Raw genomic sequence first — 12637 nt, forward strand, 5'->3', positions numbered from 1 at the left:
GTGGAGGCTGGCTCGGCCCTTCTTCCCCCAGCCCTGCCTGCAGGTGGAGTGGGGTTCCTATGGGGGCATCTTCCTTTGTGGGAGAGCGGGTGAACCCCAAATGCCATGACTCCCGGTGCTGGGTGCTGGCCTGCAGCCTTCCGGGAGGGAGTAGGAGACAGTGACTTTGTGGGGAGGTGACACTTGAGCTGGGCCTGTATTTTGGTTTAGCTCTGGATGCACATCCCAGTGCGCCTGGACCTGCAGGGCTGCTGCAGGCCTCCTGGAGGCTCTGGGAGCCGGGCGTCCTGGTGGCAAGGGCAGGAGGGCAGGAAGTCAAGGCGCTGAGCTCCTGTTGGGTGCACCAGGCACTTTGGAGCTGTTCAGAGTAAGGAGTCGAGGTCACCTCCTGAACCACTCCTGGTCCCAAACTCCTGGTTTGGGGTTTGCCAGAACCCTGAATTAGGGGTGTGGTGGGGGTGGTAGTGGTTGGCTTCAATGCACTGTATTTGTGAATTCTTCAAACACAGCTTCTCCCTACTCCTGCAGGCTTTCAGGTGATTGACAGGACAGTGTCCCTCAGCTGCAAAGTGACTGAATTTTGGAAACTACGTCCAGAACTTCACAGTGTGTATTCAGTTGGTTATCCTTCAGGCCTGCAGGTGGACAGCAAGAGCAACAGTAAGATATTAATCACTATAGACACTCTCCTTTCTTTCTGGTAGACCCACCAAAAGAGAATGGGAGATGAGTACTTGAACATTGGAACCAGTCACCATGCTAAGGTGAGCTGCCAGTACTTGGAGCTTAGGAGTGGACATGGAGAGCAAAACATGCATTGCTACTAAAGAGGACAGCTAGGTATTTTACTGTGAAAAGGAAAATCATTTAGATGTGAGCAAGACACCTTAAGAAAATGTTTTTATATTTATTTTTGTTTATTTGCAAGCAGAGAGAGCCCTTCCATTTACTGCTCATTCCTCAAATGTCTGCACCAACCAGAGCTGGGTCAGGCTGAAGCCAGGAACTCAGTGTGGGTCTCCCACATAGGTGGCAGGGACTCAAGTACTTGAGCCATCAGCTGCTGCCTCCCAGGGTTCTGTTAGCAGGAAGCCAGAAGCAGAAGCAGGGCTAGGGCTTGAGCCCCGGGCATTCTGACTGGGGTGTGGAAGGCTTTCCCACTATGCCAAACACATGCTCCAGTAAGGTGTTTCAACACATTTGCAAAATTTAAGAATGTGGTTTTAAATATATGCTCTTCATCTTAAAAATTTGCATAATCTTATATTCAGTTTCATATGATTCAATACTTATTATTAAATACAAGTAACATTTAGACACATGCTTTACTCACCAATACAAACCTCAGTAATTTTTTCACTTAGAACCTTGAATATTAGCATTCATTCAGACTGAAGTTCACTCATAGGCTGGGAATTCTGACAAAGAGACAGTAGGGGAAAAAATCTAGATGTGTATCTGATACCTAATAAGATTCTGAACCTGACTGATAGAATCTGAGTAACTGTTCAGAGAGTCACTTCATACCTCTCCCCTCAGTAATGAGAAGACTGTGTCCTTTGGCCACTTTCACATGATGTTATGTAAATCTTACCTGAAAAGCCTTTTATAAATTCTGAAGTACCATACAGAAGCATATTATGCATTTCCATATGTGTGAAAAAAGGCAATGTCAAAGGCATAGCTATTCCAGAGAGAAGTTAGGAGGATTAGCTCAGTTTGTAAGTGTGTAAGTACCATTAAATACCAACATATTTGAAACAGATTTATAGAGTGTGAAGTTCATGATAGATATTTAATGAATGCACTCTGGATAATAAGCAAATATCAGAAATAATGCCACACCCTCAGTGTTTAAACTCTTCAGACAGCTCCATGCCAGGGAAGTGCAGTGATCCCTGTAAATTAACAAAAATCAATCTGTATATACCCATGGAAGCAACTGGTTTATATGCAGCCTATACTAGAGGTTTTTGTGTTTAGTAAAATTACTTGATTTTTTTAATGAATGCTTTCAGACTGATACCTGATACTGAATGGCAGACAATTTTTTCTGAAAAGTATGTGGTTGCAAAATATAAATATAAATCAGTTTATAATTTTTGTGTCTGAATATTTTTATGCATTGAGACAATACCTACAATAATCAGAAGACTTTTCCTCAAAAAGTTGCTATATGGATGCATTTTCATTTATTTATGTAATGTATGTTTAGGTAAAAGGAAGAGAGAGAGAGAGAGAGAGAGAGAGAGAGAGAGAGATCTCTGTCTTTCATCTGCTGGCTCACTTCCAGATGGCCACAATAGCTGGGGCTGAGCCAGGCCGAAACCAGGACCCTGGAACTCTGTCCCAGTCCCCCATCTGGGTGCAGGAACCCAAACTCTTGGGCAATCTTTGCTGCTTTCCCAAGCAAAGAGCTGGATGAGAAATGAAGGAGGTGAGTCTCAAAGCAGTGCCATAAGGCATGCTGCTGTTACAGTTGGCAACTTACCCCTTTGTGCCACAATGCTGGCCCTGGATTGATGACATATTTAAGTGCTGCCACTGGCTTTTGGCTAAATAGGATGACTTAACATGTTTTCCACTCTGTGGAAGAGGAACAAATAAGGCAGTTGGTTGTAAAAGTTGCCCATGGAAACCACAGCCTGAGAAGGATGAATCAACTCACCTTGCATTTTCCACGTTGCATCTACACCACCCTTTTCTGGACAAACATCTGATTGTATGCCCTTGTGATGGAGGTTCTCAGGGTGCTGGAACTTTTTGTAATTTTTTGAAAATATAGATTAAGAAGAAGGCAAATAAACAAAAAATTATAAACTGCTGCCAATACCAAGAAGAGATTATTGAGAGTAAAAGGTCACCTGTTGGAGCCAGCACTGTGGCACATCAGGTTAAAGCCCTGGCCTGAAATACAGGCATCCCATATGAGTGCTGGTAGAGTCCCAGATGCTCCACTTCCAGTCCAGCCTCCTGCTAATGCACCTGGGAAAGCAGTAGAGGATGGCCCAAGTCCTTGGGCCTTTTTGCCCAAGCTCCTGGTTCCTGGATTCAGATCAGCTCAGCTCTGTCCATTGTAGCCATTTGGGGAGTGAACCAGCAGACAGAAGATTCTCTCTTCTCTCTCTCTCTCTCTCTCTCTCTCTCTCTCTCTTTCTCTTTACCTCACTCTCTACCTCTCTATATAACTTTTTCAAATACATAAAATAATTTTTTTTAAAAAAGGTATCCTGCCATACTTCTTTCTTCCCTGTTAATTACTAGGAATTAAAAATTGTTACAGGGCAGCACTGTGGCAAAATGGGTTATACCAGCACCTGCAGCACTAGCATCCTCTATGGGCACCAACTGCATGTTCTACTACTGATCCAGCTCCCTGCTAACATACCTGGGAAAGCAGAAGAATATGGTACAAATCCTTGGGTCCTGCACCCAAGTGAGAGACCTGGATGAATTTTCCCTGACTCCTGGATTTCTTTTAAAGATTTGTTTATTTGAGTTACACACACACACACACACACACACACAGAGAGAGAGAGAGAGAGAGAGGGAGGTCTTCCATCTGATGGTTTACTCCCCAAATGGTTGCAATGGCTGGAGCTGCACTGATCTGAAGCCAGGAACCAGGAGCTTCTTCCATGTCTCCCACTTAGTTGCAGGGGCCCAAGGACTTGGGCCATCTCCTACTGCTTTCCCAGGCCATAAGCTGAAAGCTCAATCAGAAGTGGAGCAGCCAGGTCTTGAACCAGTGCCCTTATGGGATGCCAGTGCTTCAGGCCAGGGTGTTAATCTGCTGTGCCATAGCACTGGCCCCTACTCCTGGCTTTGCCCTGGCCCAGCCCCAGGTTTTCAGTAATTTGGGGAATGAACCAGCAGATGGAATACCTTTCTCAAGTAAATAAAACAAATCTTATAAATATATAAATATATTTATGTAATAATCATGTTCATGGTTTAGAAATTTAGGGACTAAAATATATGCTTTTCTGTATATTGCTCTTTTCTTTGATTTTTTCAATCATTAAGATGTTTTAGGTCCTGAATTTATCAGTGCTGTAAGCTTCTTTCTTGTATACCTTTGAAAGCTTAAGTGGTTTTTATTTTTATTTTTTAAAGGAAGATTCATGCATGTATTTGAAAATGTAGCAGAGTGGAAGAGAGGTTATCTATCTGCTGGTTTACTCCTCGGGTGGCTGCAGTGGCCTGGGCTGGGCCAGACTGAAGACAGGAACTTCATCTGGGTGTCCCATGTGGGTGGCAGGGCCCCAGTTATCTTCTGTTGCTTTTCTGGGACCATTAGCAGGAAGCCAGTTTGGAAGGGGAGCTGCAGGGACTCAGCTAGCACCCATATGGAATACCGGCATTGCAGGCAGCGTCTTACCTCATGCTACAGCATTGGCACCAAGTGGTCACATTTTACCTAGGGAAAAGAAAAATTAAAACCTAGGAAATTAAATGTCATGGGAAAAGGATGTGGTGAGTGGAAAAAAATGAAAACTTTTAGTACCTAGTGGTTGGTCATATGAAAGAAGTGGGACACTTACCTATATTATCACCTTTAGTCCAGTTTGAGTTTCTTTAATTTTTTTTTACTTAATTGGGAGGCAGAGGGAGAGAGAATGAAAATGCACTCTGATTCTCTGCTTTACTCCCCAAAATGCCTGCAACAGCCAGAACTGGGTCAGGCTGAAGCCAGGAGTGTGAACTCAATTTTTTTTTTTATTTATTTGACAGGTAGAGATAAAGATAGTGAGAGAAACAGAAAGAAAGGTCTCTGTCTGCTGGCTCATTCCCCAAATGGCCACTACATCTGGCACTATGCCAATTCAAAGCCAGGAGCCAGGTGCTTCTTCCTGGTCTCCCATGAAGGTGCAGGAGCCCAAGCACTTGGGCCATCCTCTACTGCCCTCCCGGGCCACAGCAGAGAGCTGGACTGGAAGAAGAATAACCAGGACTAGAACCCGGCACCCAAATGGGATGCCAGTGCTACAGGCAGAGGATTAACCAAGTGAGCCATGGCGCCAGCCCATGAACTCAATCTTAATCTCCCATGTGTGGGCAGAAACCTGAATACTTGAGCCATCAGTGCTGCCTTATAGGATCGGTATTTGCAGGAAGCTGGAGTTAGGAACCAGAGCTAGGCACTGAACCCCAGTACTCTGATGTAAGACTTGGACATCTTTTTTTTTTTTTAAATATTTATTTATTTATTTGAAAGGCAGAGTTACATAGAGAGAGAGAGAAGTCTTCCATCTGCTGGTTCACTTTCCAGTTGGCTGCAATGGCTGGAGCTGGGCTCATCCAAAGCTAGGAGCCAGGAGCTTCAAGGTCTCCCATGCATGTGCATGGGCCCAAGCACTTGGGCCATTTTCTACTGCTTTCCCAGACCATAGCAATTAGCTGGATCAGAAGTGGAGCAGCAAGGACTCGAACCAGTGCCCATATGGGATGCCCATAATGTTTTCTTTAATTGGAGAAATGTTCCTTTGATAGAATGAGCGTATGACCCCACAATATTCTCTACTTACTCATAATAGGGTCTGAGATGTAAAAGTCATGATTAATTTCTTAGAATAAAATTTACATACCCAGAAGCAAAGAGAAAATTAACCTTTTATTTTTCTCATGAATGAATCAAAGTTTAAAAACTAACACTTAACTTGTATTTTAGAGGAGTTAATGACTTAACCAACTCTTCTATTAGAAATACTACATTGTGGCCAGTGCTGTGGCACAGCGGGTTAAAGCACTGGCCTGAAGTGCCAGCATCCCATATGGGCTCCGGTCCTAGTCCCTGCTGCTCCTCTTCTGATCCAGCTCTCTGTTATGGCCTGGGAAAGCAGTAGAAAATGGCCCAAGTCTTTGGGCTGTTCTGAGGCTCTTAGCATAGTGAAGATATCTTAGATTCTCATTAGTGAAATCTTTAGAAATGTCAAAAAGCATGTAACTTTCTTTAACGATCTGAAACAGAGATGAGATCCATAAGGGCAGAACTGCTCAGCAGCCACACTTCAGGAATATGTATCTTTCTGATGATATCTTCATCTGCTTCTTGCAGTTGCAGCCAGTCTATGAGCTCTTGGTCTGTTTCCTGCCCTTGGGAGGGCCTAGGGTGCTCTATATTATCTGTAAGGATTCAAAATTTGTCGTATATTAGTGTCTAATCATAAAATTTCCAAAGTGACAAGCTGGATGTAATAAACTAAGCCGGAATGCAAAAAAAAGAAAAGAAAATACAAACATGGTGTACTGTCTATAAAGTACAGCGGTAAATCTGTATTATAGAGATACACATCTCTACACAATTCTCTGTTTCTTTCACTCTGAAAGTCTACATTCAGCTCTTGATGTTATGATTACTTAGGAATAGATTTCATATACTTTCATAATCACTGAACTCAGAATTATTATTGTAGTATTGAGGATTGTACTGACTAAAACACTATGTTTATTCCACGTTAAATAACATCATCGTATCTTTGGATTCCATTTGTCCTGCTACTGATGTATTCACAGGAGAGGGGAGGTGGGAGGAAAACCCAAAATCCATCAGGGTGGAGGAGGAATGTCAGAGGCTGTGGTTCTATTGTACTGCAGCTTTGGTTCTGGAAGAACACATTAATGGACCCAGATGGCTTGAAGCTAACTGAGGGCCTATGTACTGTACGCTTGTCTGTGGTACTGCATTTTCATTTATGTAAAATTTATTTTCTTCAAATAATCTATTAATTTGGATGGAAATGAAGATGTTAAGGAATTTTCAGAATGGGTCTGTTTCACCCTCATTGGCTTTGTTTTTAGTCACTTAACTCAGAAAAGATAGAAAAATACATTTTGGGTTCTCTTCATCTCTACCATGGCACTCTTTGGTTAAGATTTGTCATTTTGTCATATTTGATTCTCTAGACTCCCTGAAAAATCCCCTACTTCATTAGATGGAGTCCGTGTCTCACCATGGCAGTGAAAAGTTTAAAATGTTCCAGCTTTGCATTTAGCTAGGTCATGGACACATGCCATGGCACTTGCCAACCAATTGTGTCAGGGACATCATCTGAATCAGAATTACTTGCATGAAAAAAAGGAGTTGCAGATTCTTCCAGTGAAAGTGGAGAGGAGCAGAAGCTGCAGAACACTGCCAGGGGTGAGTGTGCCATGGGATGCCATGTGGTGGCTGGTGTCTGGGGTGCTGGTTCTACAGAAGATAGGGCTTATGGGGACTGGTGCTCTGGCGTAGCAGGTAAGGCTGCCACCTGCAGTGCCAGCATCCCATATGGTCACCGGTTCGAGTCCTGGCTGCTCCACTTCCGATCCAGCTGTGCTATGGCCTGAGAAAGCAGTAGAAGATGGCCCACGTCCTTGGACCCCTGAACCCACATGGGAGACCTGGAAGAAGCTCCTAGCTCCTGGCTTTGGATCAGCTCAGCTCTGGCCATTGCATCCAATTGGGAGTAAACCAGCAGATGGAAGATTCTCTCTCTCTCTCTCTCTCTCTCTCTGCCTCTCCTCTCTCTGTGTAACTCTGACTTTCAAATAAATAAATCTTTTCTTTAAAAGAGCTTATGCTTACGGGTAGTGGTCATGGAAAATGTATGGGACATTTTGCAGCAAGATTTTGGATGAATTTTCCAACTCCTGAACCTCCTAGAGATTAGAATAGACTTCTAATGCATAACTTCCTCTTATGCTTAATTAGGTTTTTGTTTTGAATTGTTTTGATGAAAGAGCAAGGGATTCTGAGTTATAGACTTCCTATTTCAGAGACAGGAAAACACTGATGCCTGCATTATAATTAAATAATGCCTATCACCCTTTCTTAAGCAACAAATGATCACAGATTCTCTCTTTGCTGCTAATTAATGAGCATGGTGATTCTTCCCACCGTAACCACCTTCCCACCTACACTCCCCCCCTCTTCCTCCTCCCTCTCCTAATGACATAGAATGCCTTACATAGCTAGGGTGAACATTTAACCCGCTTGGCCCTAGGTATTCATACACTTCAACTCTGTGTAATTATTAATATGCCCTTTTTATGACCAAGCTTATGTCAGAACAACAAATTATATATTCACCTAATACTGAGAGTCATCAAATTGATTTCTATTTCCTTCTCTATTAGGCAGTTATTGAGAGGCAGAAATATTTATTTTTATATCATTTATTTATTCAACTAAATGACTGTCAAGATGCTGAGTTTTAGTGTCAAAGCAAATATGTTTCTAGACCCCATGAAGTTTACAGTCTGGCAAGAAAGAGCAATCTACCCAAAGAATATTGTTTAACATAGTGAATGCTGGTGTGAAGTCAGTGGATAAAGATTTAAGCATTCTTAATCTAGCACCAACTCTAATCCCATGATCTCTAATTGAGAGAAGTAATCAGAAACACAGAACTCCATGTTACCCAGTTATCTCTTTGAATTTCTGCTTAAAAAATAAAACATATCAAACAACACAAATACCTAGGAGTGCGTAATATTTATATACCACCTTGATATTAAAAATAAGAAAAATAACCATGAAATAATAGCAACTTTGAATCTCCTTTGTTTTCTAGACGTTATAATCCTATGTGGTTCTTTATGGTAAATTATTACAGTAATTATAGTAAATCATTACAGTAAATTATTACAGTAAATAATTACAGTAAATTATTTTTAGGTACTCTTCATCTCTCTCACATTTTTCCCTTTGAGAAATCAGATTTTAAAAACTGAGACCCAAGACAAAAGAAAGATTTTTAAGCTAGTATTATATGTTGATTAGCTCTCTAAAAAAGATTTATTTATTTATTTGAAAGTCAGAGTTACACAGAGTAGAAGGGGAGAGAGAGAGAGAGAATCTTCCATCTTTTGGTTCACTCACCAATTGGTCACAATGGCTGGAGCTGTACTGATCCAATGCCAGCAGCCAGGAGCTTCTTCTGGGTCTCCCACACAGGTGCAGCTGCCCAAAGACTTGGGCCATCTTCCACCACTTTCCCTGGCCATAACAGAGAGTTGGATTGAAAGCAGAGTAGCCGGGACTCAACCTCCACCCATATGGAATGTCAATGCTGGCGGTAGCTTTACCTGCTATGCCACAGTGCTGGCCCCTTGATTGGCCTTTAACTTAGTCTTTTTAATGATATTAAAAAACACCATGTTTTTCTAATCTCTTTCCATTCAGTTTCTACTTTGTAAACTCCAGATAATACTGTCCCCAGAATTAATCTAAGGTATAAATGATATGATATAAGGCATTTAACCCCTTAACCTGTCTCCTTGAATACTCAGCTATGTAAGCTCTGTGTCCATTCTTCTGTCTCTGTACTAGATGAATAAAAAGACAGTGTAAAATGATTTGAAAAGAACTATAAGGGGTCGGCGCTGTGGCGCTGCTGCCAATTGGGGAGTGAACCAGTGGATGGAAAACCTCTCTCTCTCTCTCTCTCTCTGCATCTCCTTCTCTGTAACTCTGACTTCCAAATAAATAAATAAATAAATCTTAAAAGATCTATAAACATCAATAAAGCACAAATGAAAATTGTATTCTCAAAACTGGATATTAAACCGTGCCTTCTACACCTCTGTTAAAAGTTACATTCTATCATAGCCATTTATGATTTCTAGGGCCAAAGTAGTAAATAAGATTTTTCTGGAAGAGACAGAGGTTATGAGGGAGCCAGGATTTGGGGTCAGTTAGCAGCAGTGTCACTCTTTAAGATTTGATTCAGGAAAGGAAGAACAGCAACTGATCCTTGAGATTTTGGGGTGGGAAGGAAAGGAAGGAGGGACTTAACAAAAGCAAATGCCCTCTGGTTGTGGACACCCACCCCAGACTGCAGCCCTTGGGGAGGGCCAGCTGGTGTCTCTAGGGATGCTGCGGCCTGGACTCCATTACCCAGAGTTCCCAGGAGCTCCAATGTATTCTGCCTTCCGAATGCCTGTGTGCATGTGCGTGCTAGTGCCAGTCCATGGGGCTCTGAGTTGGACCAGAGGGAGTTCATTCCCTGCTCAAGGTCAGCCCTGGGGGCTGTGCTGCTCCTTCTCTGGCATTTACTGCATCTCCTGCTCTGCACATGCGATCCCAGGCAGTTTCCGAGTGCTCACCCCAAGCCTGCCTCCTGCTGCTTCTTCCCTCTTCATCCTCCGCCTGTGGGTCCCACGTGCCAGGGACTCTCTTCCCTGCACTCCCCGCTTCACTCCCCGTGTGTCCACAAGAAAGGGTACCTGCTCCCAGGACTTTCTGCTGCAGGTTTGGCATGCAGGAAGGGGCGGAGATGCGTGTGGGAGAAGGGTGGGTGCCTGGGCACCAGAGATCATGGCAGTTTCCCCCGAGGTCAGGGCTGGGACCCGGCTGTTCTGTCTCCCACCTCTGCTTCCCAGGCTCCCAGCGCCCAGACTCTCCCCTGCAGAACCTCACCCAAACTGTCCCTAATGTACTTTATTTAGTGGTTACAGGAGAGAAAGGGCACCGTTCTGGGAACCTGCACATGCAGAAAAGGAAGGCAGAAAGATTCCGCTCTCCACAGTTAAATAAGCCGGGTTCCCACTGTGGGTGGTCTCAGAATGCAGTCTGGCCAGGTCTCTTGATGTTTCCTGGGCTGGTTCCTGCAGGGTGGGGCTGAATGGCCTTCAGCAGGGAGCCTGGGGCAGCAGAGGGGTGGGAAGGAGGATCTGACTAGGATCTGCCCCACTGCTCTCATTCTGCACCTCATCTTCCTGGTGGGGTCCCTGTGGACACACCTGCCGGGTGTTTCCCTGAGTGTTCAGATTTTTCCCAGAGGGAGCAGTGTGAAGCATGAATAGCTGCTTTGTGCATTGATCCCTCTCAAGTATTAATTATCAGATTTTTCCAATCTGGAATTTGAAGCTGTTACAGAAACCTGGGGTGGGAAAACTCCCTTCTTTCAAACAGGCACAGAGACAGTGGAGAATCCAAGGAGTTTGTATTAATGGCCCTAGGCTCAACTGGAATGATTTCCTGAGAATTGAGCATCAAATTCAAGTTTCTAAGCTGTTACAGCATTGGTGAGTTTAAATGGCAGCCTACATGACTTAGGACCACATTTCCAATGGTCAGTGGGTCCAGTATGTTTGTAAAAGAGATGCCAGGGACAGATTTATTAGGACAGATTTATGACTGGAGTTTACAGAAGCAGAACTTAGGACATCTTCCCTCCCTAGAAAAGATTTCAGTGGGCAGCTGTTTCACTCGTTAATTGTGAGCATCCACTTTTAAAGGTTTGTGTTGGATGGGGTCCACTTCTCTTTCTTTGATGATTTATTTGGCTGCTTTTCATTTTCTGTCTTCAACTATTTCTTCTCCTGTTAGCAAGGCTGTCAACTGTTTTTACCTGCCACTGATCCCTTTGCAAAGTGAGAAGGGAACTAAAATCAATGCAAGTCTACTGTGTTGTCAATAACTGGAGCTACTTTTTTGAAGATTTATTTATTCATTTGAAAGAGTTACACAGGGAGGAGAGAGAGAGAGAGAGAGAGGTCTTCCATCCGATGGTTCACTCCCCAATTGGCTGCAACAGCTGGAGCTGTGGCAGTCTGAAGCCAGTAGCCAGGAGCTTCTTCTGGGATGAAGCTGTTTTTTAAAATAATTATTTATTTATTTGAAAGGCAGAGTTACAGAGTGGCAGAAGCAGAGATAGATGGCTGGAGCTGTTTGGATCCAAAACCAGGAGCCAGGAGCTTTTTCCAGGTCTCATAGGTGGGTGCAGGAGATAGGGGATTTGGGCCATCTTTGACTGTTTTCCCAGGCCACAGCAGAGAGCTGGATGGGAAGTGCAGCAGCCAGGATCCCAACCGGCACCCATATGGGATGCTGACACTGCAGGCAGTAGGTTTACCCACTATGCAACAGTGCTGCCCACTAACTGGAGCTCTTTTAATCTGAGTTTGCATAAAGTGGAGAATTACAGCATCATAAATACAGATAAGTAACAGTTTTCCTCTGCCCAGTACTTTACAGTTACCCAGTGAGCCACTGAGAATCTTACATTCCACACTGTGTAATTAAGAAGGCCAGTTACTTGTCTTATTTTGGGTTCTGTGTTTAAACCCATAACATTTTTGACATGGGAGGATATTAGTTCTACAATTTCATAGAGACTTGTCTGTGGAAGCATCTATAGAAGTTATAACTGTGAGAGTGGTAAGAAAGAAGAGGGGAAGAAATAAGTGCCCCTTTCCCCCCACAGAGATGTCCGCAAGTGGAGTAGAAGATGTGCCCTTGAAAACTATGGCTGACTTTCTGGGACAAACTGTGTTTGAATGCTTCACATGTTCTGATAGAAAGGTATTGCCACCAGGTTATTACTATATTTATTTAGTTAGTTTTTAAAGATTTATTTATTTATTTGAAAATCAGAGTTACACAGAGAGAGGAGAGGCAGAGAGAGAGAGAGAGAGAGAGAGGTCTTCCATCAGGTTCATTTCCCCAATGGCTTCATCATTGTGAACTTTGCTCAGTTCCTGACCTATACCTTTCCTTTAACCTAGTACTTTGCCATGTAGTAGCCCATGAAAACTGCAGACTGCATAAATGAATGAATACTTTGAGGGTTGTGATTTCTTAGAGGAACATCATGAGACAGAAGGAATAAAACAAAACAAAAGTATCCTCAGTATATAGAAGGTATACTGG

This window comes from Oryctolagus cuniculus, chromosome 13 (assembly GCF_964237555.1).
Source record: "Oryctolagus cuniculus chromosome 13, mOryCun1.1, whole genome shotgun sequence".
NCBI lineage: Eukaryota > Metazoa > Chordata > Mammalia > Lagomorpha > Leporidae > Oryctolagus > Oryctolagus cuniculus.